Source organism: Triturus cristatus, chromosome 2_1 (genome assembly GCF_964204655.1).
Source record: "Triturus cristatus chromosome 2_1, aTriCri1.1, whole genome shotgun sequence".
Taxonomy (NCBI): Eukaryota; Metazoa; Chordata; class Amphibia; order Caudata; family Salamandridae; genus Triturus; species Triturus cristatus.
In genome coordinates, this window is record NC_140581.1 from 427,474,145 (window position 1) to 427,500,774 (window position 26,630).

Consider the following 26,630-nt stretch of genomic DNA (forward strand, 5'->3'; position numbering starts at 1 on the left):
CACACAGAATTGGGTGGACTTCCTGGACTATGCAAAGAAGGTACTGGAAGGTTGGATTCAGGGCAGTGAAGTGAGGAACTACGAGGGGTTGTTTGACCTAGTACTGAAGGAACACCTGCTCGAGAAATGTTTCCCTGAACTGCGGCAACACCTGGTGGATAGCAAGCTGACCAGTCCCCGGAAGCTTGCTGAGGAGGCGGACATTTGGGCTAGTACCCGGGTGTCCACAAGGGGGACTGGAGGGGATACTCAAAAGGCCGGACAGGGCGCCCCCCAGAAGAAAGAGGGAGGGGAAAAGAAAAAGGAGTTCTCCAAAGGCCCCCAAAATAACTTCCAAGGGAAGGGAACAGGATTCACCCCTAAGGCTAACCCGCCCAGAAACCCTAATCCTGGCCAGAGTCAGCAGCCAAGGGTTGTCCATTGCTATGAGTGCGGTGGCGTTGGACACTATAAAGGAGATCCGAAGTGCTTGAAACGACCACCCCCTCCCACTGGAGGAAAGACCCCCGGAGTAGCTAGTGTAGTGCTCGGGGAGGAGATGCCCTTAACTAAGGGAAGGGAGTGGGCGGGTGTCACTTTAGTGTCCCTGGGAGAACGGGAGATGGTTCCCAAGATCCAGGTGCCCGCGAATACCGCCAAGTATGGGCAGTGGGTCACCATCAACGGCCAAAGAGGGGAGGCTCTGAGAGACACAGGAGCCAGTATGACTATGGTGCGTAGCCAACTGGTGTCTCCAGAGCAGGTAATTCCCGATGTACTCCACCCAGCCGCGATGGCTGACGGCAGAACAGGCCACTATCCAGTGGCCGAGGTTCCCTTTGAATGGGGGGGGGTTGCAGGTTCACTTCGAGTTGCCGTAAGCCCTGCCGTGCCAGTCGATTGTCTGCTGGGGAATGACATGGAGCACAACGCTTGGAAGGAGGTGGAATACCGGACTCACACCGAGATGCTGGGTACACCTGACTGGGCCTGTGTTAGCACAAGGTCCGCGACTACCCGAAGAGGGAGTTCGTTTCGGCTGGAGCCTGGAACAAAGGCCCAGCCAGCTGCCAGTCAAGGGAAGAACCGAGGACAGGAGGAGCCTGCCTCGGCGTCCCCACCCCGTAGGACGGATAGGCCACCGGAGGTGGTGGACCAGGAGTCTGCGGTGGGGGACGTTACCAACCTGGAGGACCTACCCATCCCGGCCGAGTGGCACGTGGAGGGAGGCCCGTCCAGGGAGGAATTCTGCCAGGTCCAGAGGGAGTGCCCTACCCTTGAGGGGCTAAGGCGACAGGCCGAAGCCCAGGCAGCAGGGAACGTTGAAGGGAACTACAGTGTTTACTGGGAGGATGGCCTCCTCTACAGTGAACCCAAGGCACCCCTACATGGATCATCACGAGCCTTGGTGGTTCCTCAACGTTATCGAGCCTTCCTTCTGGAGTTGGCTCACGAGATACCATTGGCAGGACACCTGGGGCAAGACAAGACCTTCGCCCGTCTTGTCCCACACTTTTATTGGCCTCAGATGAAAGTGTCGTCCGATACCTACTGCCGGACATGTGTGTCTTGCCAAGCCAGTGGGAAAACAGGGGTGAAGCTGAAAGCTCCCCTGGAACCACTTCCTGTCGTTAGCACCCCCTTTGAAAGGGTGGGCATCGACATTGTGGGTCCGTTAGATCCACCGACTACAGCTGGTCACAGGTTTATCCTGGTTCTGGTGGATCATGCCACACGGTACCCAGAGGCAATACCTCTGAGGACCATAACAGCACCTGTTGTGGCTAGGGCCCTGATGGGAATCTTTACCCGAGTGGGTTTTCCCAAGGAAGTTGTGTCCGACAGGGGGACCAACTTCATGTCAGCGTATATGCGGGCAATGTGGAAGGAGTGTGGAGTGACATACCGGTTCACCACTCCTTACCACCCCCAGACCAATGGTCTGGTGGAGAGGTTTAACAAAACCTTGAAGGGCATGATCAGAAGTCTGCCTGAAAGCCTGCGGAGGAAATGGGACGTCCTCCTACCCTGTTTACTTTTTTCCTACAGGGAAGTGCCACAGAAGGGAGTGGGCTTCAGCCCCTTCGAGCTTCTGTATGGGCACCCTGTACGGGGACCTCTCAACCTGGTGAGAGACGGATGGGAAAGAACTCCCAGAAAGCTTCCCCAGGATGTGGTGAGCTACATGCTGGCCTTCCGGAGCCAAATGGCTAAGTTGTGGAAGCAAGCTTCTGACAACTTGGAAGCCAGCCAAGCAGTGATGAAGGCGTGGTATGACCACAATGCTCACCCGGTGGAGTTGGAGCCTGGCCAGAAGGTGTGGGTGATCGAACCGGGAGAGCTTAGTGCCCTCCAGGATCGCTGGTCAGGACCCTTTGAGGTGTTGGAGAAGAAGGATAAGGCTACCTACTTGGTGGACCTGAAGACCCCTCGTCAGCCCCTGCGGGTGCTGCATGCCAACCGCCTCAAACCCCACCACGAGAGGCCCGAAGTCATCTTGATGATGGTGACTGACGGAGGAGAGGACGTGGAAAGCGAGCCTCTCCCTGATCTGTTTGCGTCTCAAGAGAAGGATGGGTCGGTGGAGGGAGTGATTCTCTCCCCATCTCTAACTCCTGAACAGCAGGAGGACTGTCGCCAGGTCCTGGGGCAGTACTCCTCGTTGTTCTCCCTTGTCCCGGGTAGGACTCACCTGTGCGTCCATGACGTGGACACAGGAGACAGCCCACCTGTGAAGTCTAAGATCTACCGGATGTCAGACAAGGTGAAGGCCAGCATTCATAGTGAAGTCACTAAGATGCTGGAGCTAGGAGTGATCGAACCTTCTAGCAGCCCCTGGTCTAGTCCGGTGGTGTTAGTACCAAAAGCTGCACCACCGGGTGCCCAACCAGAACTGAGGTTCTGTGTGGACTATCGGGGACTGAATTCAGTGACCAAAACTGATGCTCATCCGATCCCTAGGGCGGATGAATTGATTGACCGGCTGGGAGCTGCCCAATATCTAAGTACCTTTGACCTTACTTCTGGGTACTGGCAGATCTCTTTGACTGATGGAGCAAGGGAAAGGTCAGCCTTCTCCACGCCCAATGGCCACTACCAGTTCTGTGTGATGCCCTTTGGGCTCAAGAACGCACCTGCCACGTTTCAGCGCCTGGTAAACCAGATCCTCACCGGAATGGAGAGTTTCTCTGCTGCTTATCTGGATGACATAGCCGTCTTCAGTAACAGCTGGGAGGATCACTTGCGTCACCTGCAAGCTGTTCTCCAGGCCCTGAGACAAGCTGGATTGACGATCAAGGCCAGCAAGTGCCAGATCGGGCAGGGGTCGGTAGTGTACCTTGGACACTTGGTGGGTAGGGGAGCGGTGCAACCCCTCCAGGCGAAGATCGAGGCCATCATGGCCTGGGAACCCCCCAAGACACAGACTGAGGTCCGAGCATTTTTGGGCCTCACGGGATACTACCGCCGCTTCGTGAAGGGGTACGGTACCATCGTAGCCCCCCTCACGGAGCTCACGTCCAAGAAACAACCTCGACGGGTAGTCTGGACGGAGGCTTGTCAGCAAGCCTTTGAGAGATTGAAGAAAGCCATGTGCGAGGCCCCGGTCTTAAGGGCCCCAGACTTTTCCAAGGAGTTCATTGTCCAGACAGATGCATCAGAACATGGCATTGGGGCAGTGTTATCGCAACTCAACGAAGAGGGTCTGGATCAACCCGTGGTCTTCCTATCCCGGAGACTACTTCCCAGGGAACAGAAGTGGAGTGCAATAGAGCGTGAAGCCTTTGCAGTGGTATGGGCTCTGAAGAAGTTGCGGCCATACCTGTTTGGCTCGCACTTCCTTGTTCAGACCGACCACAGACCCCTTCGTTGGCTGATGCAAATGAAGGGGGAGAATCCCAAGTTGTTGAGGTGGTCTATTTCCCTACAGGGGATGGACTTTCAGGTGGAACATCGGCCTGGAGTGGACCACGCCAATGCAGACGGTCTCTCAAGGTATTTCCGCCTTAGTGATGAGAACTCCCAAGGGGTTGGGTAGCTCTCCCCACTTTCAGCTGGGGGGGACGCGTGTTAGACCTGACAGCCCTTTGGGTGGTCCCTCCTCATCATTATTTATTTTGTCCCACTTTTGCCTCAAACCCTGTTTGAATTTTTCCTTTTTGGGAACCACCAGACTTTTTCGTGTTGCTGCAGATTCAGGGAGCCATTTTAGCTACCCCTGAAACTTCTGTCTGGAGGCCTGAAGCACAAAATGGTGGCCACCTGTGACATCACCAGCATCCACTGGAACCTACCAGCACCTTCCAGAACATTCCAGAACCCTGTGACAGTTGGAGGCGGTTTAGAATGTTGGGAAGCTAAGACAGAGAGTTGGCAGTTGGAGCTGGCAGTTGGCACCTGACTGGTGAAGAGAGAGCAGCACAACAGTGAAGGAGGAAGGAGTGAAGCAGCAGGGGTGGAAACTTGTGCCTGGCGTGGGGTCCATAAACCCACCCTTGATACTAGTCCCTACTGATGGATCCCAGCCTGTAGCCCTGTGTGGGAAGAAGCCAGAAAAACTCATCCTAAGGACCTGGACAGCAGGAACAGGCCTTAGAAGCAGAAAGCAGCAAGATCCTGACCTGGAAACTGGTTTCCCTGGAGTCCGGCGTCGAGTAGCCTGAGACCTGGAGCCCGAGGTGGAGAAGCGGCGCTGACTGAAGAAGCAGACGTCGTACCCGGAGCCGCCTGAGGTCGTGAGAGGGCGCCGACGGAGGTCGTGAGGAATACCAAAGGTCGAGGAGGAAGTTAACCGAGGTCGAGTGAGCGGCGTCATCGGAGGAGTGAAGTCCGCCCTCCGGAGTCGTCGGAGACCGAGGTGAAGTGTACCGGAGGTCGGGAGTGAGGATCGCACTCCGGAGTCGCCCGGAACCTGAGAGGAGGAGCACCGGAGGTCGGGGGTGAGGATCGCACCCCGGAGTCGCCGGAAGTCGACATCCAGGCCAGGCCGGCCGACGTCATCGAAGCCGAGAGCGCCATCGGACCGGAGCCGCCCGAAGTCGACATCGAGTAGAGACTGCCCGACGCCGCCGAATCGGAGGTCGAGATCGAACCGAGGCCGCCGACATCGGACCGGAACCGCCTACCGGCGTCGTCTAGAACTGACATTGTGCCGAGGCCGCCTAGACCGAACCGGAACCGCCTCACGGCATCGACACGACTCCAGCGGCGTCGGAACATCAGAAAAAGGGCAGTAAGTGGAGTAGAGGGCGCCTAAGGCCCTGTGGAGACCTGAGAGACTGCTCTAAGGGGCTAGGGAGGTGCTGGAACCAACCTGACTGTGCCAGGGGTGAATTGGGACTAACCTAGAGAAGTTGTGTGGAGAGAGAGAGCCAGGTCTCTGGTATTCCCCCCCTTTATCTACCTCAGTTTAGGCCTCAGCCTTGACCCAGCCAGGGAGTAGACCCCCTCAAGCCTTCCACAACCCTACAAGCTGTGCCTGGGCCAAATCAGCCCTTAGGAATTGAAAAGTGATCTGATTACATGAGTGTTGCTGTATACTTTTAATTATTTATTGGGGGCACTGTATCTATTGTGTTTAACCTATTTATTGCTTCACTATATTTATTGGTCCACAGGACTTGTTGGTGCACAATATTTGTTGGTACAGTATTTATTGCCTCAGAATATTTAATTGCCTGTATTACCTGCACTTATATTTATGTCCCTTGTATTTATGATCATCCCTATTTATTGAATCTTCAGACAGTATTTATTTGACCGGCACTATTTAAGATTTGTATATTGTGATTGACTTATTTATTTTCCCAATCAGCAACTAAGAGAAAAAGATAAAGAAAGATATTTTCATAATTTTTACGGTGTAGAGTCGTTTTTGGAACGGATGCACGCATGGTTATTGTTTGGGTATGTTGTATGCTTAGCACGGAGCCTGATTCCTGACCACTCGAGCCAAGCTACCACAGAGTGTCCGGAAGACCACCACCACCCCTTCTAGTGTGGGAGTGGTTTTCCAACAAGAGGAAAATAGAATGCCGACCAGAGCTGTACGTAATAATTTAGAATTGGATGTTATTCCTGCCGAACTTTCTGAATTAAATACATATGAGTCTATACTTATTCAATGTGTTCATCCGTTCCAGACCATAGTACGTATGGAGCCCAAAACTGGTAAATTACCTCCTTCAGATTTACTGAGAGGTTTAAAAGGTAGAGTGGTGTATTTGCCCTTGGATTTGAAAAAAAATATGGAAACTATTGATGCAGATACTTTGGAAACTGAACCATTAGTTATTCTGGTTAATGGTGTACCTACAAAGAATAAGAAGATTTGGCAGGAGCTGGTAGATGTACGGAAAGTACAAAGAGCAAATTTGTATTTGAAAAGGAATAACAAATGGTATGAATCAATTTATATAGAAGAAGAAGAAGAAGATTTACAAGAAGACACAGAAACACCAACTGGACAAATTGAAAAAGTGGACAAGTCAAAGGAAGAAGAAATTTATGAACATTTTAGCATACATCCTCTACATTCAAAAGAAGCTATGGGAGACAATATTGATCTGTTTCAGATGAAGAAAGCAAAAGGAACTCCCGTGAGTGTATGGGAGGAGAGCTTGGAAGCTCGATGTTTTCCCCAGCTGTTTCCTAAAGGAAAAGGAGGACGATACGATGAACGTCCAGAACAGATTCCAGCTTCTGAGTATCGGACTACAAGACTATATGTAGAAGATCCCAGATTTCGACAAAGTATTCCTTATTTGTTCCATCTTTTATTTGAAAGCGACTTGTCTGCATTATCATATGCAGTAAATCACATTTTAAAAAGTGGAGTACATTTACAAAATGTGTCTGCTAAGGATTTTATGGAGAAAGTGCAGCACCGAGATGATCATTTGGAAACACAACTGATCAATCTGATGGCTTGTCAGCGTGGGACTAATGAATATTGATACCGACGCCATGGTGAATTAAAATGCATGTTACGGAATTTAGGAACACCAACATGGTTCCTTACCCTAAGCTGTGCCGAGTACGCTTGGGATGATTTACTGGATTTTCTACGAGAGGCAAATTCAAACATTAAAAACATCGAATACAAGACAGCAGGAGAACTGTGCTCATTGGATCCGGTTAATGTTTGCAGATATTTCAATCATAGATTTGAGGCTATGATGTCCTTCATCTGCAATAAAAGAAATCCACCTCTTGGAGAAGTAGTGGATTTCTTTTGGAGAAAAGAGTACCAGGCAAGAGGTGCTCCTCATATTCATATGCTGTTGTGGATCAAGGATGCCCCAAAGTTTGGAACAGATACTGATGAAGCAGTGTTATCTTACATTGAAGAATATGCAACATGTGCTATACCAAAAAGCACAGAAGAGAAAAAGTTAAAGGAGCAAGTTTTACGTTTCCAAAGTCATCGGTGTGGAAAATACTGTCGACGGAAATACAAGAGCAAAGATAAATACTACACTAAATGTCGATTTGGATTTCCTAGACCTGTTCTTTCAAATGGAAGAGTAAACAGTTTTATGTCATCTGTGAGACATACTATTACAAGAAAATCACCTAAGAATACCTACAACCTAAAAAGAAAAGAAGAATCAAAAAATATAAATGACTACAACCCAGTCATTTTATCCATGTGGAATGCTAACATGGATATACAGTATGTAGCTGACAATTCCATTGCTGTTGCTCGATATGTAACATCTTACATTACTAAATCTGAGAAAACGGAATTGAAGGAAATGTGGGAAGAGATTTCTCACGAGAAGACTGTCAGTAAGAAGCTGTACAGTTTCAGTTTAAAGATGTTATCGTATCGAGAAATTGGATCCTACGAATGTTCAGATAGGTTATCTTCTGCAAGTCTCTACTCGAAATCAAGAAGAATAATTTGGGCAAGTTTAGGCCTTGCAGCAATGAGAAATCGGGTACTGAAATCTGTTGGAGAAATTGAATATTTGGCCGAGAATGACCCAGAAAGTACAGATATTTTGAAATCAAACATGTTGGACACATATTATCCCAAGAGAAGTCAACATCTGGAGAACATGCGTCTCTATGAAGTGCTGCAGAACTACATTTATTCACGGAAAGCCGCAGAAGACATCAAAAATGGAAAATATAAAGTCATTGGTGAGGAAGGATGTTTGGTGAAGCAAACAAAAGGAAGTTTGATAAATCACCGGAAGCTGAGTTGCGACACTACTGACAAAAAGGAATTTTACTACTTGGCTCTTTTACAGCTGTTTAAACCATGGCGTACAGAGGATGAACTACTGGGAGAATTTCAAAGCTATGAAGATTCATTTAATGCTTGCAAAGACAGCATACAATGCAACACATTCACAACTTATCTGCAAATGTTAAATGAAGAAATTGAACAGGAAACTACAATTGCAGCAGAAGTAGCTAGAGACAGTTCTCAGGACAGCCAAAGTTCAGGAACACTCAGTCAAGATCCCCTAGGACAACCAATCGTTGAAAATGAAGCATCAATAGCCATGAATGAAGTGGAAACGGCTATGAATCAAGCTCAAGAAGAATTTATAGACTTACAAAATTTGGAAAGACAACTGAACGAAGAGCAGCAACAAATTTATGAAGAGATCAGAAACAAAATTGATCACGGATTTCTACATGAAAAAAAAGAGTGCTCATGCACATCATTTCATCCAATCAGGATGTATGTAAGCGGACAAGCTGGAACTGGAAAAAGTTTCCTAATAAAAGTCATCAGAAGCTACCTACAGCAAAAAACGGATTCTACTTTGTCTTGTGTGGTTACTGCTCCAACTGGGTTAGCAGCATATAACATAAAAGGAATCACCTTACAGCGTTTGCTAATGTTACCAGTGGAGCATGAGAACAAAATACAATACAACAAGCTAACTGGAGAAGCATGCTTGGAAGTTTCAAGAGTATTGAAGAAGATGCAAGTTCTCATTATTGATGAGGTGAGCATGGTATCAAACTTAATGCTTGCCTTTGTGCATTTAAGAATGCAGCAAATTCTAAGGACAGACTATGACGTGTTATTTGGTGGAAAACATGTCATTGTATTTGGGGATCTTCTACAGCTTACTCCAGTTAAAGGACAACCAGTGTTTAATACTGTGACACATGAAGACACAAAGAAGTCATTGGGAAGCATTGGTAATGCAAATATTTGGTCCTTCTTTGAGTACAAGGAACTTACTACTAATATGAGGCAAGCAAACGATGAAGAATATGGAAGTATTCTGAAAGATATCAGGATTGGACTACTCACAGAAGTTGGCAAAAAAGCATTACAGAGTCGGCTGCTACATAATGTATTTCCAAAAGAAGAAATAGTTGCAGAGAAGATATACAAGAACATTGCAGAAAAGAAAAGTGTCATCTGCTTAATGCCAACTCTACGTGAATGCTCAATATTCAATGAGGAGCTTTTAAAATTGGAAAAGGAAGATATCAGGAAATTGGAAGCAGTGGACAAAATTGAAGATGGAAGAATTACTATCACATTAACAGGCACACTGAAAAATAAATTGGATTCACTAGAGAAGAACATTTCCAAAACAGCTGGATTAGAAAAAAATCTATATGTTTGCATGAACTGTAGAGTATTTTTAAGGAGAAATTTGGATGTTGAAAAGGGTTTAGTTAATGGAGCTATGGGAAGAGTTGTGGGTTTTATTAATTATCAGAAAAAAGATGGAATTGAATGTTTAAAAATAAAATTTGATCAGATAGAAGAAGTTAAAGATATTTGTCGTTGTTCAGTTCGTTTCATGCTTGTGAAAGACTTATATGTACGTAGGAAGCAGTTTCCGTTTTCTCTAGCATATGCTGTAACTATTCGCAAGTCTCAAGGATTGACTGTAGATTGTGCTTTTGTTAACATTGGTTCAACTGTGTTCAAAGAAGGTATGGCTTATGTAGCTTTGTCACGAGTGAAAACATTATCTGGTTTATTCATGATAGACTTTGATGACTCTAAAGTTAGTGTTGATACAAATTGTGTAAAGGAGTATAATAGATTAAGAAGAAGCTATGCTCCTCATTTAGGTCAGTATCCTGTGTTGGAGAAACGTGTAGTTTCTCGTAAAAGGAGAAATGATAATATCTGTAATGAAGATGTAGAGAGGAGAAAAAAAAGAGGAGTGATATAATTGCAAGCAAAAAGAAAAAGGAAAATGAGGAACAGGTTGTAGGATGTCATTTTGAAAATAGCTCTGGTGTCAACTGCTACGCTAATGTAGTGCTGAATGTTGCTTTTTATCTGGAAAGTGTGCAAGAGCAGATAATAGTAAATCAGAGAAAAAGATTCTGTTATGACTGGAGTCTCCTTTTTCAAAAGCTGAGTAATGATAAAACTCAAATAGAAAGTGCTACTGAAATTAGAAAACTTTTAGATGTATGTTCAGGACGAACACAGTTTTCTCAAAATGTACAGCAAGACGCACAGGAATTCTTGATGTTTTCTCTTCAGGTACTGGAAGAAGAAGGGGTTCCCATTGATAATTTTTTTGGTCTCTCTTATAAATGGGAACATAGTTGTGAAAACTGTTACAATATATGTGGCTCTAATGTTGATTCTGAAAGGTTTATTTATTTAACATTGCCAGAAAGTAAAACAGTCACTTTTGCTAAATTAGTTAAAGATGCTAATCATAGCATGGAATGCAGTGAGTGTAAATCTGAAATGTTTTCAACGTTAATTTTAAAGGAATACGGACAATATGTAATTTTAATGATGCAACGATGTAAAGCTGATGGTTCAAAATTAGATACTTTAATAAAGAAGTTTACAGGACAGCAATTATCAATTTCAGGAAAAACTTTTGTAACAGTGCAAATAATTTTCCATGAAGGACCTACTGTTACTTCTGGACATTACACAGTTTATCTTAAATGTGAAAAAGGCTGGACACTGTGTAATGATTCCCAATTGATTTTCAAGCAACGTTTGCCTTTTGATTTAGCAAATTCCCATCTAATCTTCCTGAAACCAAAATTTTAGAGAGAATTGGCAAGATGTGTACAAAACAATTTTACCATTTTATTGGATTATCATTGGAATTTTCTTAAAAAATGATTTTACAAATTATCATTTGGCCTAATGGAAAGGTAACCAATTGTAATGTGGACTTTTTAAATTTTTTATGAAACTTTGGAAAACCAAAAATTTTGACAAAATCGGTAACATCTGTACAATTTAAAATTTTGGAATGTTATTGGATTGCCATTGGAAATTTATTCAAAAAAGATTTTTAAAATTACTATTTGGCCATGAGGAAAAGTCAACAATTTTATTGTGGACTTATTTAATTATTAATTTATCTTTCGGAAACCAAAATGTTACAAACAATCGGTGAGATCTGTACAATTTAAACTTTAGATTTTTATTGGATTACCATTGGAAATTTAATCAAAAAAGAATTTTAAAATTACTATTTGGCCTAAAGGAAATGGAACCAGATGTATTGTGGAGTTCTTTGAGATATATTTTTGTGATAATACTTCTGAAACAAAAATGTCAGACGGTATTTTAAAGAAATAAGTATTGATATTAGATGATATTTTTTAAGAATATTATGGATTTCTATAATGTTATGTTTAAGTGAGAAGAGATTCTGGGCTTTTTTAAAACAATCTTTGAGATTGTTCTTTTTTTTTTGCCCGCTGTTAAATGATGAATGCAATTGCTTTCACAATTTATAGTGAAATGCAATATATTCTGAAAACAGCAAAAAAAAGGCAAACAAACATTTTGGGGAAAATATGTAAATATGTGTACTGTATTATAAAATGTTTTATTAAATATTAATACTTTTTTCTTTTTTTTCAGATTGAGATAGAAAATTTTCGAAAACTTGAACCATTTTTAAAGCAATAAAAATTAAATTTTAATTAATAAATAATTTTTTGAGTGGGTATGGTAAGTCAACAATTTCATGTTCCCTTTTTTCCACTTCTCAACAATCACATTTTCAGTTTATCATTGTAGTCTCTCAAGGACCTTGTAATGTGATAATTGATTTTTAGTGTTTTTCAAAAAAAAAAAAATTACGCGTACCGTACGCGTACGGTAAAAAAAAATAAAAAGTTTAAAAAAATATATTAAAAAAAGTTAAAAGGTAAGGTTGGCTCTTAAAAGAGCCGTTGTGTTCATGCAGGGACAGAGGAAAGAAAGAGTGGGAATATTAGTCTCTACGACAAATGTGCTGATCTATTAAATTGTTCACTAGGGCAACACTGGTCTCCCTATGAGCAATTAGATCATGACAAGTGGCGCACCGAACTAAAACCCTCGAAAACCGATGGTTGATTTCCAGAGGACGAGAAAAAGGAGATGCTCCCCCCACAGATGAAGGGCTCAGCTGACCTGCCGAAGATGGACTCGGCACTGCAGATGATGGACCAGGCTGAGCTGCTGTGGATGTGCTTGGTTGACGTACTGAAGGGTTACCTTCAGTATGTCGAGCAAATGTTCTACCGTGTACATCTTGAAGGTGTCTCAACATGGTGTGATTCCCGAAGGAATACTTCTTGTTGGGATTCCCTCTTGAAAGTACACGGCCACAAAGCTTACAAGTCACTAAGGGTGCATTTACCTTTTTCTTGTCCTCTGGAAAAGAAAAATACTCCCATATGAAAGAGCTCTTTTGTTTCCTCCTTCTCTGCCTCAAGGTAGTGCTGCTAGCCTCACTCTCAGAAGAGCTCTGCTGTTCTGCCATCGTATCACAAAGACAACCCAGCTCCTTCTCCTAAGGGATCACAAGCAGAAATGAGGGGAATGGGTGTGGTGTAGGAGAGTTCTAGAACTGAAAGTAGTAAAAACCAATCAAAAGTCTTGTTTCTTGATCACATGACCCAACGTGCGCGTACGTTACGCTTACGGTGCGCTTACGGAGCGCTTACGGCAAAAGTACGCATGCGCGTAAAAAAGACACGCGCACGCGCGCATGCGCAAAACAGGCACGCCCCTTCACTTCCGCGTAACATGCGCGTGCAGCGTACGCGTTACGCGCCGCGTACGCGCGACGTACATCTACGCAAATTGCGTAAATGAACGCAAACAGCGTAGAAATCTAACGTAATGAAAGCAAGACGTGCGCTTACCGTACGCGCACGTTAAAAAAAAATTTTTTAAAAAAAAGAAAAAAAATTACCAATATGTTATACTAATAAATCTTACCTGTTTATTTTATAAAAATGGTAAAAAAAAACATTGTAGAATGTATAAAATTTAACCATAGTCTTTAAAAAAGGATAGAAAATTATAATAAAAATATGTAAAAAAAAAAATGAAAAAAAAAAATTAGCATTTAAAAAACCTTGCAAATTCACTGAAAAAACCATGGGTTTCACACACGTTATAGTTAGGAATTAGCATTTAAAAAACCTTAGAAATTCAATGAAAAAACCAAAGGTTTCACACATGTTATAGTTAGCTGGACATTTCACTCGTAAAAAACCAATGAAATTTCCCCGTTATAGTTAGTTCAGCTAACTATGCCTCGCGCGCCCGCAATGCACTGCTGATGACGTCACATATTACATCACTCATGACATGGTCACTGACATCACTCATGACATCACTGATGACATCTCAAATGACATCACTGATGACATCACTGATGACATCATCCTTGTGATAGAGTGGCAGACCTCCTCTCACCCTAATATAACCTTTGATACACACATACAAAAATAGAAACTAAAATTTTCAAAAAAATGGACATACCAATATCAGTTACAACAACCTATTCAGTAATTCTTAGAACCACATACACATCCACTCATTCACCAACAGTCCTATACAGTCATTCATACATGCACTCACTCTTCATATGTACTCATACACCTATACATCCTGTGACACAATGCCACTCATCCATAGAGTTACTCACACATAGTCACTCATGCTAATAAAGAAACAAACATACATTTATTAGCTTATACAGTTATACACACACCACCACACTTACTTCTACGGAAACTTACACATAGTTAGTCTAAAAAACAAACACTTATAGAAACACATATTTCTTCATACAGGAACTCTTTCAATCTCTCACTGTCACATATACTCACTTATATACACCAATATTCACATATACTAGTTTAATAGATATGTAGTTACTCATAAAGACACTATTGAGACAGTCATTCACTCACTAACACACCCATACACACACTCATCTACCCATACAGTCCTGCACACATGCTGTCTTCAACACATACAAAGAGTGAATCACTCATTCATGCACCAATGCACTACATAATACCCCCCACCGAACCATACAGACACTCAGACTGATACTTAAAAAAAGAACTATTTACCTATATAGATACCCATGAAGCTACTCACCAACCCATGCAGCCACTTATACACAAAGTGAGAGACTGATACAGATATTTTCATATTTAAACATTACTCAGTAAGTCATGTATTCACTATAATACCCTTAATCAGTCAGTTACACAAATTTTTTTTCAAAACAAAACATCCATTTAAACAATTATATACCCATTTATTCTTCCATTAACCTTGAGATATACATAAATATAAAACATATTTAATTTTCAGAAAAACACACATTCACTGGATGATGTCATGAGTGATGTCATCAGTGATGTCATTTGAGATGTCATCAGTGATGTCATGAGTGATGTCATCAGTGATGTCATGAGTGATGTCATCAGTGATGTCATGAGTGATGTAATATGTGACGTCATCAGCAGTGCATTGCGGGCGCGCGAGTTATAGTTAGCTGAACTAACTATAACGGGGAAATTTCATTGGTTTTTTACGAGTGAAATGTCCAGCTAACTATAACATGTGTGAAACCTTTGGTTTTTTGATTGAATATATATATATATATATATATATATTCACTGAAAAAACCATAGGTTTCAGACATGTTATAGTTAGCGGAAATTTTACTGATAAAAAAAACAATGAAATTCCCCCGTTATAGTTAGTGCAGGCAACTATAACTCACGCGACCGCAATCCTCTGCTGATGCTAATACTGTATTTAGACACTTATTTGCCCATGTCTTCTTCCATAAATTTTTAGCTATACATATATTACAAATATTTTTTTTTCATAAAGACACATATGTCATCAGCAGAAGATTGCGGTCGCGTGAGTTATAGTTGCCTGCACTAACTATAACGGGGGAATTTCATTGGTTTTTTATCAGTAAAATTTCCGCTAACTATAACATGTCTGAAACCTATGGTTTTTTCAGTGAATTTGCAAGGTTTTTTAAATGCTAATTCCCAACTATAACGTGTGTGAAACCTATGGTTTTTTCAGTAAATTTGTACGTTTTTTTAAATGCTAAGTTACTTTACGCCATTCGTGGCGTGCACGCCCACTTAACGCAGTTCGTTCCGTGCGCGCACGGTGCGCTTCGCGCACCGCGCGCCCACTTTACGCAGTTAGTGCCGTACACGCAAGGTGGGCACGCAGTGCGCTACGCGCACCGCGTGCCCACGTTACGCACCGTGCGCACATGGAGGACATATTATGCGCTTCCTTGTGATAGGTAATCTGTTAAATTTAATTTGTAAGTGATGACAATAATATGCCATGCACAGAGAGTGTTTTTTTTTTTAATTAAAATTTTTAGCGTAAGCGCACCATACGCGTACGGTAAGCGTAATCGGCGAAATTTTCAAAAAATAAAAATATACCGTTTTTGGCCTTGGGGGATCTTTGAGGACTCAACTAACATGGCTATGTGCATGGGCGCTGTCTAAACAGCCCCTTTATATGTTTTTTGCCTTTGTTTACAGCCCCCCCCTCAGAGTGCGAGAGAGAAAATGGCGGCCGCCGCTTCCTGGTTTCGACCGATTCGAATCTTACTTAGATGTAACAGCCAATCAGAATCGCGCTCGCGCACACCACCGTACGCGTACGGTAAGCTTACGGTAAGCGCACGGTAAGCGCACCGTAAGCGTACCGTAAGCTGCCACAGATATATCTATTGATTTAAAGGCTATTTTCTCAGAATCTACTGAACAGATTTACACCAAACCTACAAAAGGCACTTCCTTGACCTGAGGACTACCTCTCTGCCAAATTTCTAGTAATTCTGTTCAGCCGTTCGGGCTGTAGCCCTGTCTAAAGGTCCTATGGAAAAATGCATGGGAAAAACGCTTTTTGGGACCCCCTTTTATCTCAGCCCCCGCTTGACGAATCCCCCCGAGACTTTCAGGGTAGGAGCGGAGCGTAGCGCCCCACCTATTTTGAGAAATTCGCGAGGATTCGTCGACCGACGCCAAAGTTATTCAAAATAGAATGTTGCAGATTTCCTATGGAAACAGGGTCCTAACTATAACTAATAATATATAAATATATATATATATATATATATATATATATATATATTCACTCAAAAAACCATAGGTTTCACACATGTTATAGTTAGCTGGACATTTCACTCATAAAAAACCAATGAAATTCCCCCGTTATAGTTACTGCAGGCAACTATAACTCACGCGACCGCAATCCTCTGCTGATGACGTCAGATTTGACATCACTGTATTTAGACACCTATTTACCCATGTCTTTTTCCATTAATCTTTAGCTATACATACTATACATACATTACAAATATTTATTTTTCAGAAAGACACATATGTCATCAGTGATGTAATATCGGACGTCATCAGCAGAGGACTGCGGTCGCGTGCGTTATAGTTGCCTGCAGTAACTATAACGGGTGAATTTCATTGGTTTTTTACGAGTGAAATGAGCTAACTATAACATGTGTGAAACCTATGGTTTTTTAAGTGAATTTGCAAGGTTTTTTAAATTCTAATTCGTAACTATAACGTGTGTGAAACCTATGGTTTTTTCAGTGAATTTGTACGGTTTTTTAAATGCTAAGTTATGTTTTTTTTTTTTTTTCCAGGTTTTACACCGTGCGCGCACCGTGCGCGCTCTGTGGGCACTCGGTGCGCTTCGCGCACCGAGCGTTCACGGTTCGCAGTGCGCACAGGGTGCGCGCACCTCGCGATTTAAAAAAAATATATATTTTTTTTCTCCCTTGGGGGTCCTTCTGTGACCCCCTGACCAAGGCTAGGGGGTCAGGAACTGTCCACTCTGCCTCCTTATCACGTTCTCCACCTTTGTTTTTCCCCCCATCAGACTGCGAGAGACAAAATGGCGGCCGACACTTCCTGGTTTCGACCGATTCGAATGTTTACCGACATCTAACAACCAATCAGAATTGCGCTTGCGCACGTCAGGGTGCGCGCACAGTGCGCGCACAGTGCGCGCACGGTGTGCGCGTATAGATATTGATATGCTTTTAAATGCTATTTTCTCAGGAAATACTGAACAGATTTACACCAGACCTGCTAAAGGCACTTCCTTGACCTTATGGCTACCTCTCTGCCAAATTCCACGTAATTCTGTTCAGCCATTCGGGCTGTAGCTGCGACTAAAGGTCCTATGGAAAAATGCATGGGGAAAACGCGTTTTGGGACCCCCCTTTTTCTTGGCACCCGCTTGACGAATCACCCAGAGACTTTCAGGGTAGGAGCTGAACGGAGCGCCCCATTAGTTTTGAAAATTTCGCGAGGATTCGTCAACCGGCGCCAAGGTTATTCAAAATAGAATTTTGAGATTTCCTATGGAAACTAGGTTGTAACTATAACTATCTATTGGCGACTGCCAGTAGATATAGATATATATATATTACCTACTGGCGGTCGCCAGTAGGTAGTTATAGTTAGGACCCTGTTTCCATAGGAAAACCGCAACATTCTATTTTGAATAACTTTGGCGCCGGTCGACGAATCCTCGCGAAATTTTCAAAATAGGTGGGGCGCTCCGCTCCGCTCCTACCCTGAAAGTCTCGGGGGAATTCGTCAAGCGGGGGCTGAGATAAAAGGGGGGTCCCAAAACGCGTTTTTCCCATGCATTTTTCCATAGGACCTTTAGACACAGCTACAGCCCGAACGGCTGAACAGAGTTCCTTGAAATTTGGCAGAGAGGTAGTCTACAGGTCAAGGAAGTGCCTTTTGTAGGTTTGGTGTAAATCTGTTCAGTAGATTCTGAGAAAATAGCCTTTAAATCAATATATATATCTGAGCCAGCTTACGGTGCGCTTACGGTGCGCTTACCGTACGCGTACGGTGACGTGCGCGAGCGCGATTCTGATTGGCTGTTCGATCTAAGTAAACATTCGAATCGGTCGAAACCAGGAAGCGGCGGCCGCCATTTTCTCTCTCGCACTCTGAGGGGGGCAGCAAAAACAAAGACAAAAACCATCTAAAGGGGCAGTATATTCAGTTCTTAACCACCCAGCATCGATATAGGTGTCCCCAAACAACCCCCAAGGTCAAAAAAACATTTTTTTTTTTTTCGAAAATTCGCCGATTACGCTTACCGTACGCGTAAAATTATTTTTAAAAAAACAAAATGATCCACACTATCCCCACCCCGTGTGCAAATGGTGCCCGAAGGGCACCATTGGTGCATGGCATATCACAACAATCAAAGTACAAATGAATACCTTTTCACAATGAAGCGCATAATATGTCCCCCATGTGCGCACGGTGCGCGAAGCGCATCGTGCGTACATGGCCCATCCCGCGTAACGTGGGCACGCGGTGCGTGCAGCGCACCGCGTGACCACCGTGCGTGCACGGCACTAACTGCGTAAAGTAGGCGCGCGGTGCGCGAAGCGCACCGCGTGCTCCCTGTGCGCGCACGGAACGAACTGCGTTAACTGGGCGCGCATGCCACGAATGGCGTAAAGTAACTTAGCATTTAAAAAAATGTACAAATTCACTGAAAAAACCATAGGTTTCACACACGTTATAGTTAGGAATTAGCATTTAAAAAACCTTGCAAATTCACTGAAAAAACCATAGGTTTCACACAAGTTATAGTTAGCTGTACATTTCACTCGTAAAAAACCAATGAAATTCCCCCGTTATAGTTAGTGCAGGCAACTATAACTCACGCGACCGCAATCCTCTGCTGATGACATATGTGTCTTTATGAAAAAAAAAAAATTGTAATATGTGTATAGCTAAAATTTAATGGAAGAAGACATGGGCAAATAAGTGTCTAAATACAGTATTAGCATCAGCAGAGGATTGCGGTCGCGTGAGTTATAGTTGCCTGCACTAACTATAACGGGGGAATTTCATTGGTTTTTTATCAGTAAAATTTCCGCTAACTATAACATGTCTGAAACCTATGGTTTTTTCAGTGAATTTGCAAGGTTTTTTAAATGCTAATTCCCAACTATAACGTGTGTGAAACCTATGGTTTTTTCAGTAAATTTGTACGTTTTTTTAAATGCTAAGTTACTTTACGCCATTCGTGGCGTGCACGCCCACTTAACGCAGTTCGTTCCGTGCGCGCACGGTGCGCTTCGCGCACCGCGCGCCCACTTTACGCAGTTAGTGCCGTACACGCAAGGTGGGCACGCAGTGCGCTACGCGCACCGCGTGCCCACGTTACGCACCGTGCGCACATGGAGGACATATTATGCGCTTCCTTGTGATAGGTAATCTGTTAAATTTAATTTGTAAGTGATGACAATAATATGCCATGCACAGAGAGTGTTTTTTTTTTTAATTAAAATTTTTAGCGTAAGCGCACCATACGCGTACGGTAAGCGTAATCGGCGAAAATTTCAAAAAATAAAAATATACCGTTTTTGGCCTTGGGGGATCTTTGAGGACTCAACTAACATGGCTATGTGCATGGGCGCTGTCTAAACAGCCCCTTTATATGTTTTTTGCCTTTGTTTACAGCCCCCCCCTCAGAGTGCGAGAGAGAAAATGGCGGCCGCCGCTTCCTGGTTTCGACCGATTCGAATCTTACTTAGATGTAACAGCCAATCAGAATCGCGCTCGCGCACACCACCGTACGCGTACGGTAAGCGCACGGTAAGCGCACGGTAAGCGCACCGTAAGCGTACCGTAAGCTGCCACAGATATATCTATTGATTTAAAGGCTATTTTCTCAGAATCTACTGAACAGATTTACACCAAACCTACAAAAGGCACTTCCTTGACCTGAGGACTACCTCTCTGCCAAATTTCTAGTAATTCTGTTCAGCCGTTCGGGCTGTAGCCCTGTCTAAAGGTCCTATGGAAAAATGCATGGGAAAAACGCTTTTTGGGACCCCCTTTTATCTCAGCCCCCGCTTGACGAATCCCCCCGAGACTTTCAGGGTAGGAGCGGAGCGTAGCGCCCCACCTATTTTGAGAAATTCGCGAGGATTCGTCGACCGACGCCAAAGTTATTCAAAATAGAATGTTGCAGATTTCCTATGGAAACAGGGTCCTAACTATAACTAATAATATATAAATATATATATATATATATTCACTCAAAAAACCATAGGTTTCACACATGTTATAGTTAGCTGGACATTTCACTCATAAAAAACCAATGAAATTCCCCCGTTATAGTTACTGCAGGCAACTATAACTCACGCGACCGCAATCCTCTGCTGATGACGTCAGATTTGACATCACTGTATTTAGACACCTATTTACCCATGTCTTTTTCCATTAATCTTTAGCTATACATACTATACATACATTACAAATATTTATTTTTCAGAAAGACACATATGTCATCAGTGATGTAATATCGGACGTCATCAGCAGAGGACTGCGGTCGCGTGCGTTATAGTTGCCTGCAGTAACTATAACGGGTGAATTTCATTGGTTTTTTACGAGTGAAATGAGCTAACTATAACATGTGTGAAACCTATGGTTTTTTAAGTGAATTTGCAAGGTTTTTTAAATTCTAATTCGTAACTATAACGTGTGTGAAACCTATGGTTTTTTCAGTGAATTTGTACGGTTTTTTAAATGCTAAGTTATGTTTTTTTTTTTTTTTCCAGGTTTTACACCGTGCGCGCACCGTGCGCGCTCTGTGGGCACTCGGTGCGCTTCGCGCACCGAGCGTTCACGGTTCGCAGTGCGCACAGGGTGCGCGCACCTCGCGATTTAAAAAAAATATATATTTTTTTTCTCCCTTGGGGGTCCTTCTGTGACCCCCTGACCAAGGCTAGGGGGTCAGGAACTGTCCACTCTGCCTCCTTATCACGTTCTCCACCTTTGTTTTTCCCCCATCAGACTGCGAGAGACAAAATGGCGGCCGACACTTCCTGGTTTCGACCGATTCGAATGTTTACCGACATCTAACAACCAATCAGAATTGCGCTTGCGCACGTCAGGGTGCGCGCACAGTGCGCGCACAGTGCGCGCACGGTGTGCGCGTATAGATATTGATATGCTTTTAAATGCTATTTTCTCAGGAAATACTGAACAGATTTACACCAGACCTGCTAAAGGCACTTCCTTGACCTTATGGCTACCTCTCTGCCAAATTCCACGTAATTCTGTTCAGCCATTCGGGCTGTAGCTGCGACTAAAGGTCCTATGGAAAAATGCATGGGGAAAACGCGTTTTGGGACCCCCCTTTTTCTTGGCACCCGCTTGACGAATCACCCAGAGACTTTCAGGGTAGGAGCTGAACGGAGCGCCCCATTAGTTTTGAAAATTTCGCGAGGATTCGTCAACCGGCGCCAAGGTTATTCAAAATAGAATTTTGAGATTTCCTATGGAAACTAGGTTGTAACTATAACTATCTACTGGCGACTGCCAGTAGATATAGATATATATATATTACCTACTGGCGGTCGCCAGTAGGTAGTTATAGTTAGGACCCTGTTTCCATAGGAAAACCGCAACATTCTATTTTGAATAACTTTGGCGCCGGTCGACGAATCCTCGCGAAATTTTCAAAATAGGTGGGGCGCTCCGCTCCGCTCCTACCCTGAAAGTCTCGGGGGAATTCGTCAAGCGGGGGCTGAGATAAAAGGGGGGTCCCAAAACGCGTTTTTCCCATGCATTTTTCCATAGGACCTTTAGACACAGCTACAGCCCGAACGGCTGAACAGAGTTCCTTGAAATTTGGCAGAGAGGTAGTCTACAGGTCAAGGAAGTGCCTTTTGTAGGTTTGGTGTAAATCTGTTCAGTAGATTCTGAGAAAATAGCCTTTAAATCAATATATATATCTGAGCCAGCTTACGGTGCGCTTACGGTGCGCTTACCGTACGCGTACGGTGACGTGCGCGAGCGCGATTCTGATTGGCTGTTCGATCTAAGTAAACATTCGAATCGGTCGAAACCAGGAAGCGGCGGCCGCCATTTTCTCTCTCGCACTCTGAGGGGGGCAGCAAAAACAAAGACAAAAACCATCTAAAGGGGCAGTATATTCAGTTCTTAACCACCCAGCATCGATATAGGTGTCCCCAAACAACCCCCAAGGTCAAAAAAACATTTTTTTTTTTTTCGAAAATTCGCCGATTACGCTTACCGTACGCGTAAAATTATTTTTAAAAAAACAAAATGATCCACACTATCCCCACCCCGTGTGCAAATGGTGCCCGAAGGGCACCATTGGTGCATGGCATATCACAACAATCAAAGTACAAATGAATACCTTTTCACAATGAAGCGCATAATATGTCCCCCATGTGCGCACGGTGCGCGAAGCGCATCGTGCGTACATGGCCCATCCCGCGTAACGTGGGCACGCGGTGCGTGCAGCGCACCGCGTGACCACCGTGCGTGCACGGCACTAACTGCGTAAAGTAGGCGCGCGGTGCGCGAAGCGCACCGCGTGCTCCCTGTGCGCGCACGGAACGAACTGCGTTAACTGGGCGCGCACGCCACGAATGGCGTAAAGTAACTTAGCATTTAAAAAAATGTACAAATTCACTGAAAAAACCATAGGTTTCACACACGTTATAGTTAGGAATTAGCATTTAAAAAACCTTGCAAATTCACTGAAAAAACCATAGGTTTCACACAAGTTATAGTTAGCTGTACATTTCACTCGTAAAAAACCAATGAAATTCCCCCGTTATAGTTAGTGCAGGCAACTATAACTCACGCGACCGCAATCCTCTGCTGATGACATATGTGTCTTTATGAAAAAAAAAAAATTGTAATATGTGTATAGCTAAAATTTAATGGAAGAAGACATGGGCAAATAAGTGTCTAAATACAGTATTAGCATCAGCAGAGGATTGCGGTCGCGTGAGTTATAGTTGCCTGCACTAACTATAACGGGGGAATTTCATTGGTTTTTTACGAGTGAAATGTACAGCTAACTATAACTTGTGTGAAACCTATGGTTTTTTCAGTGAATATATATATATATACATATACATATACATATACATATATATTCACTGAAAAAACCATAGGTTTCACACATGTTATAGTTAGCTGGACATTTCACTCGTAAAAAACCAATGAAATTCCCCCGTTATAGTTAGTTAAGCTAACTATAACTCGCGCGCCCGCAATCCACTGCTGATGACATCACACAGTGACATCACTCATGACATCACTGATGACATCATCCATTGAGTATGTGTTTCTTAACAATTTTAATATGTTTAATATATATAGGGAAAGGCCTGTTGAAGAATGAGTGGGTGTACAAGTGTGTAAATGGATGATTTTCTGTGGTGCGTAACTAACTCTATAAGTGAGTCATTAAATGTATCTTACTGCAGACTAGTGACTAAACTGTGTAAATGTCTGTATGTTTCTGTATGTTGGTGTATAAGTGGCTGCATGGTTTTGTGAATACCTATATGAGTGTCTATATGAGTTATTGATTTCTTGTCTGAGTATCTGTATGGGTTCCTGAGTGTTTGTGTGGGTAGGGTGTGTGTGACTCTATGCATAGATGTGTGAGTGGGTGATTCTATGGGTGCATGGTTTTAAGAGTGCATCTGTGATGGACTGTATGGTTGAGTGAGTGTATGTATGGGTGTGTTAGGGATTGAATGTATATCTCAGTGGTACATTTGTGACCAACTACATATGTGAAAGGCAGTATATGTGCGTGTAAGAATATATAAGTGGGTAGATGTTAGACTGTGATTGTGAGAGTGACTGTATGGATGAGTGTGTGCTTGCATCAATGATTCTATAAGAGCGTAAGAATGTGATACTATTTTTATGAGTAAGTGAACTTGAGTGTGTATAACCACATAGGTGAGTAAATGGGAGTGGGGTTATTTGCATGACCGAGTAGGTGTGAGAGTACCTCTATGGATGATTGGTAGTGTGTGAGTGTCTATATAGGTGTATAAATGCATATGATAGTTTTGTATGTTGTGACTGTAAGTATGAGTGACTGTACAGGTGAATGAGTGGAGGTGTATGTAGACCTAAGAGTTAATAAGTGGCTATGTAGTTATTGGTATTGCAGTATGTATGGTTTTGAGAATGGAACTCTTAAATTTTGAGTCTGTTTATCAAAGGTTATATTCGGGTGTGAGAAGATGTGGTAATTTATCACATGGATGACGTCATCAGTGGTGTCATCAGTGATGTCATTTGAGATGTCATGAGTGATGTCATGAGTGATGTCACTGACCATGTCATGAGTGATGTAATATGTGACGTCATCAGCAGTGGATTGCGGGCGCGCGAGTTATAGTTAGCTGAACTAACTATAACGAGGGAATTTCATTGGTTTTTTACGAGTGAAATGTCCAGCTAACTATAACATGTGTGAAACCTATGGTTTTTTCAGTGAATTTGCAAGGTTTTTTAAATGCTAATTCCTAACTATAACATGTGTGAAACCTATGGTTTTTTCAGTGAATTTGCAAGGTTTTTTAAATGCTAATTTATGAATGTACTTTTCTATTTTTTAAATATTTATAGATTAACTTTATCCTGTAATATGGAATGGCTCCGTTTTTTTTTAAGGGTACACCCGTGTGCGCATGCTTACGTGCTCCACGTGCGCATGTGTATGTCGTGCGTGCTCCGTACACGCATGCGTGCGTGCTCCGTGCGCGCATGCGCTCCGTACACGTATGCGTGCTCCGTGCGCGCACCGTGCGTGCACGGCAAGTCATTTGATTTAGAAACAACACTTTTCATTGGTTTATAGTAGTTACAGTTCCAGAAACTTCCAACACCACACCCACTCCCCTCATTATTACTTCTGATTCCCTGGGAGAAGGAGCTGAGCAGCTTTTCCAGTACTCCAGTACTTGAGAATGGCAGAGCAGCAGCCATCTTCTGGGAGTGAGCAGGAGACCCTTGTGAGACAGAGACAGAGGAAACAGAAAGACTCTTTTATATGGCAATTTTTTACATTTCCAGACGGGCAGAAGAAGGTGAATGCTCCAAAAGTCACCTGCACTCTTTGTGATCGTGTCTTATCAAGAGGGGATGCTAAAAAGAAATACTCTTTTAGTATCTTCACTATGATCAGGCACGTTAGAGATGTACATCCTGTGGCTTATGCTCGAGCTGCTAGAGAAAACCCTCCAGCAGCTCAGCCGAGCACATCCACAGCAGCTCAGCCGAGCACATCATCGGCAGCTCAGCCGAGCACTTCATCTGCGGCGGCAGCTTCACCTTCTTCGGTTCCTCTGGATATGCTATGTTATGTTATGTTAATGGTTTTTATACCGCGCACAGCTGCCCCAGCAAAGGGGCGTCCTGGCGCCAAGAAAGGTAAACACAACATCACAAAATGCAACAGAGTCAGTTGATTTTATTAAAAAGAAAAGTTTTGATGACACGTCTGAACCTGGTTAAATCTTCCAAAGCACGGATATCATTAGGGAGAGCGTTCCAAAGCTTAGCGGCTACTACTCGAAAGGAGCGGCCTCCAATCCTGCTCAGCAAAAAGCGAGGAACAACAGCCAAATTCTGGCCCATCGATCTCAAAGAGCGAGAGGGGACATATGGAGTCAGAAGGTTCATGAGAATAGGTGGAGCCAGGCCTTTCAAAATTTTAAAGGCCAGGCAAAGCACCTTAAACTCAATCCGCCGAGCAACAGGCAACCAATGGAGTGTTTGCAATGCTCTGGACACTGAGCAACGTTTGGGCAGCCCAAATATCGCTCTTGCGGCGGCATTCTGCACTCGTTGTAGCCGCAGAAGTTCAGCCTTGTTCGTGCCTGCTAGCAGAGCACTGGCATAATCTATCCTGGATAGTACCGAGGCCTGGACCACAAGCTGTCTAGTGGGGGCATCGAAGAATTTAAGCACCGGCCTGATGCCCCTAATAATGCCAAAACAAGAGGCAGCCACCCTCTTAGTCTGGCAAGTGAAGCTAAGTAAAGGGTCCAGCCAGACCCCGAGGTTTTTTAACTCCATAACAGGAGAGGGGATCATTCCTAACTCGGGGGGCCACCAGCTGTCATTCCAACATCCAGGTTGCTTCCCAAACACCATCACCTCTGTCTTCTTTGTGTTCAATTGGAGACATTTCTGGTTCATCCAATTGGCCACCGAGCGAAGCCCCTCACAAAAGTTGAGGGCGTCCATGGCTGAGTCCCCACTTAGTGTGACCGCCAGCTGCGTATCATCCGCATAGGACACCATTGTCATGCCCCAGCCTTTGACTACCGCAGCCAGCGGCCTCACATAAAGATTGAAGAGAGTGGGGCTCAGAGATGATCCCTGTGGGACCCCCAAGGTGAGCGGGTGAGAGGTGGATTTACCGGGTGGTATCGCAACCTGAAAAGATCTATTGGAAAGGAAGGAGCGGAACCAGCCTAGTGCCAGCCCCCTAACCCCAGCTTCCTCTAACCGCCGCAACAGGATTT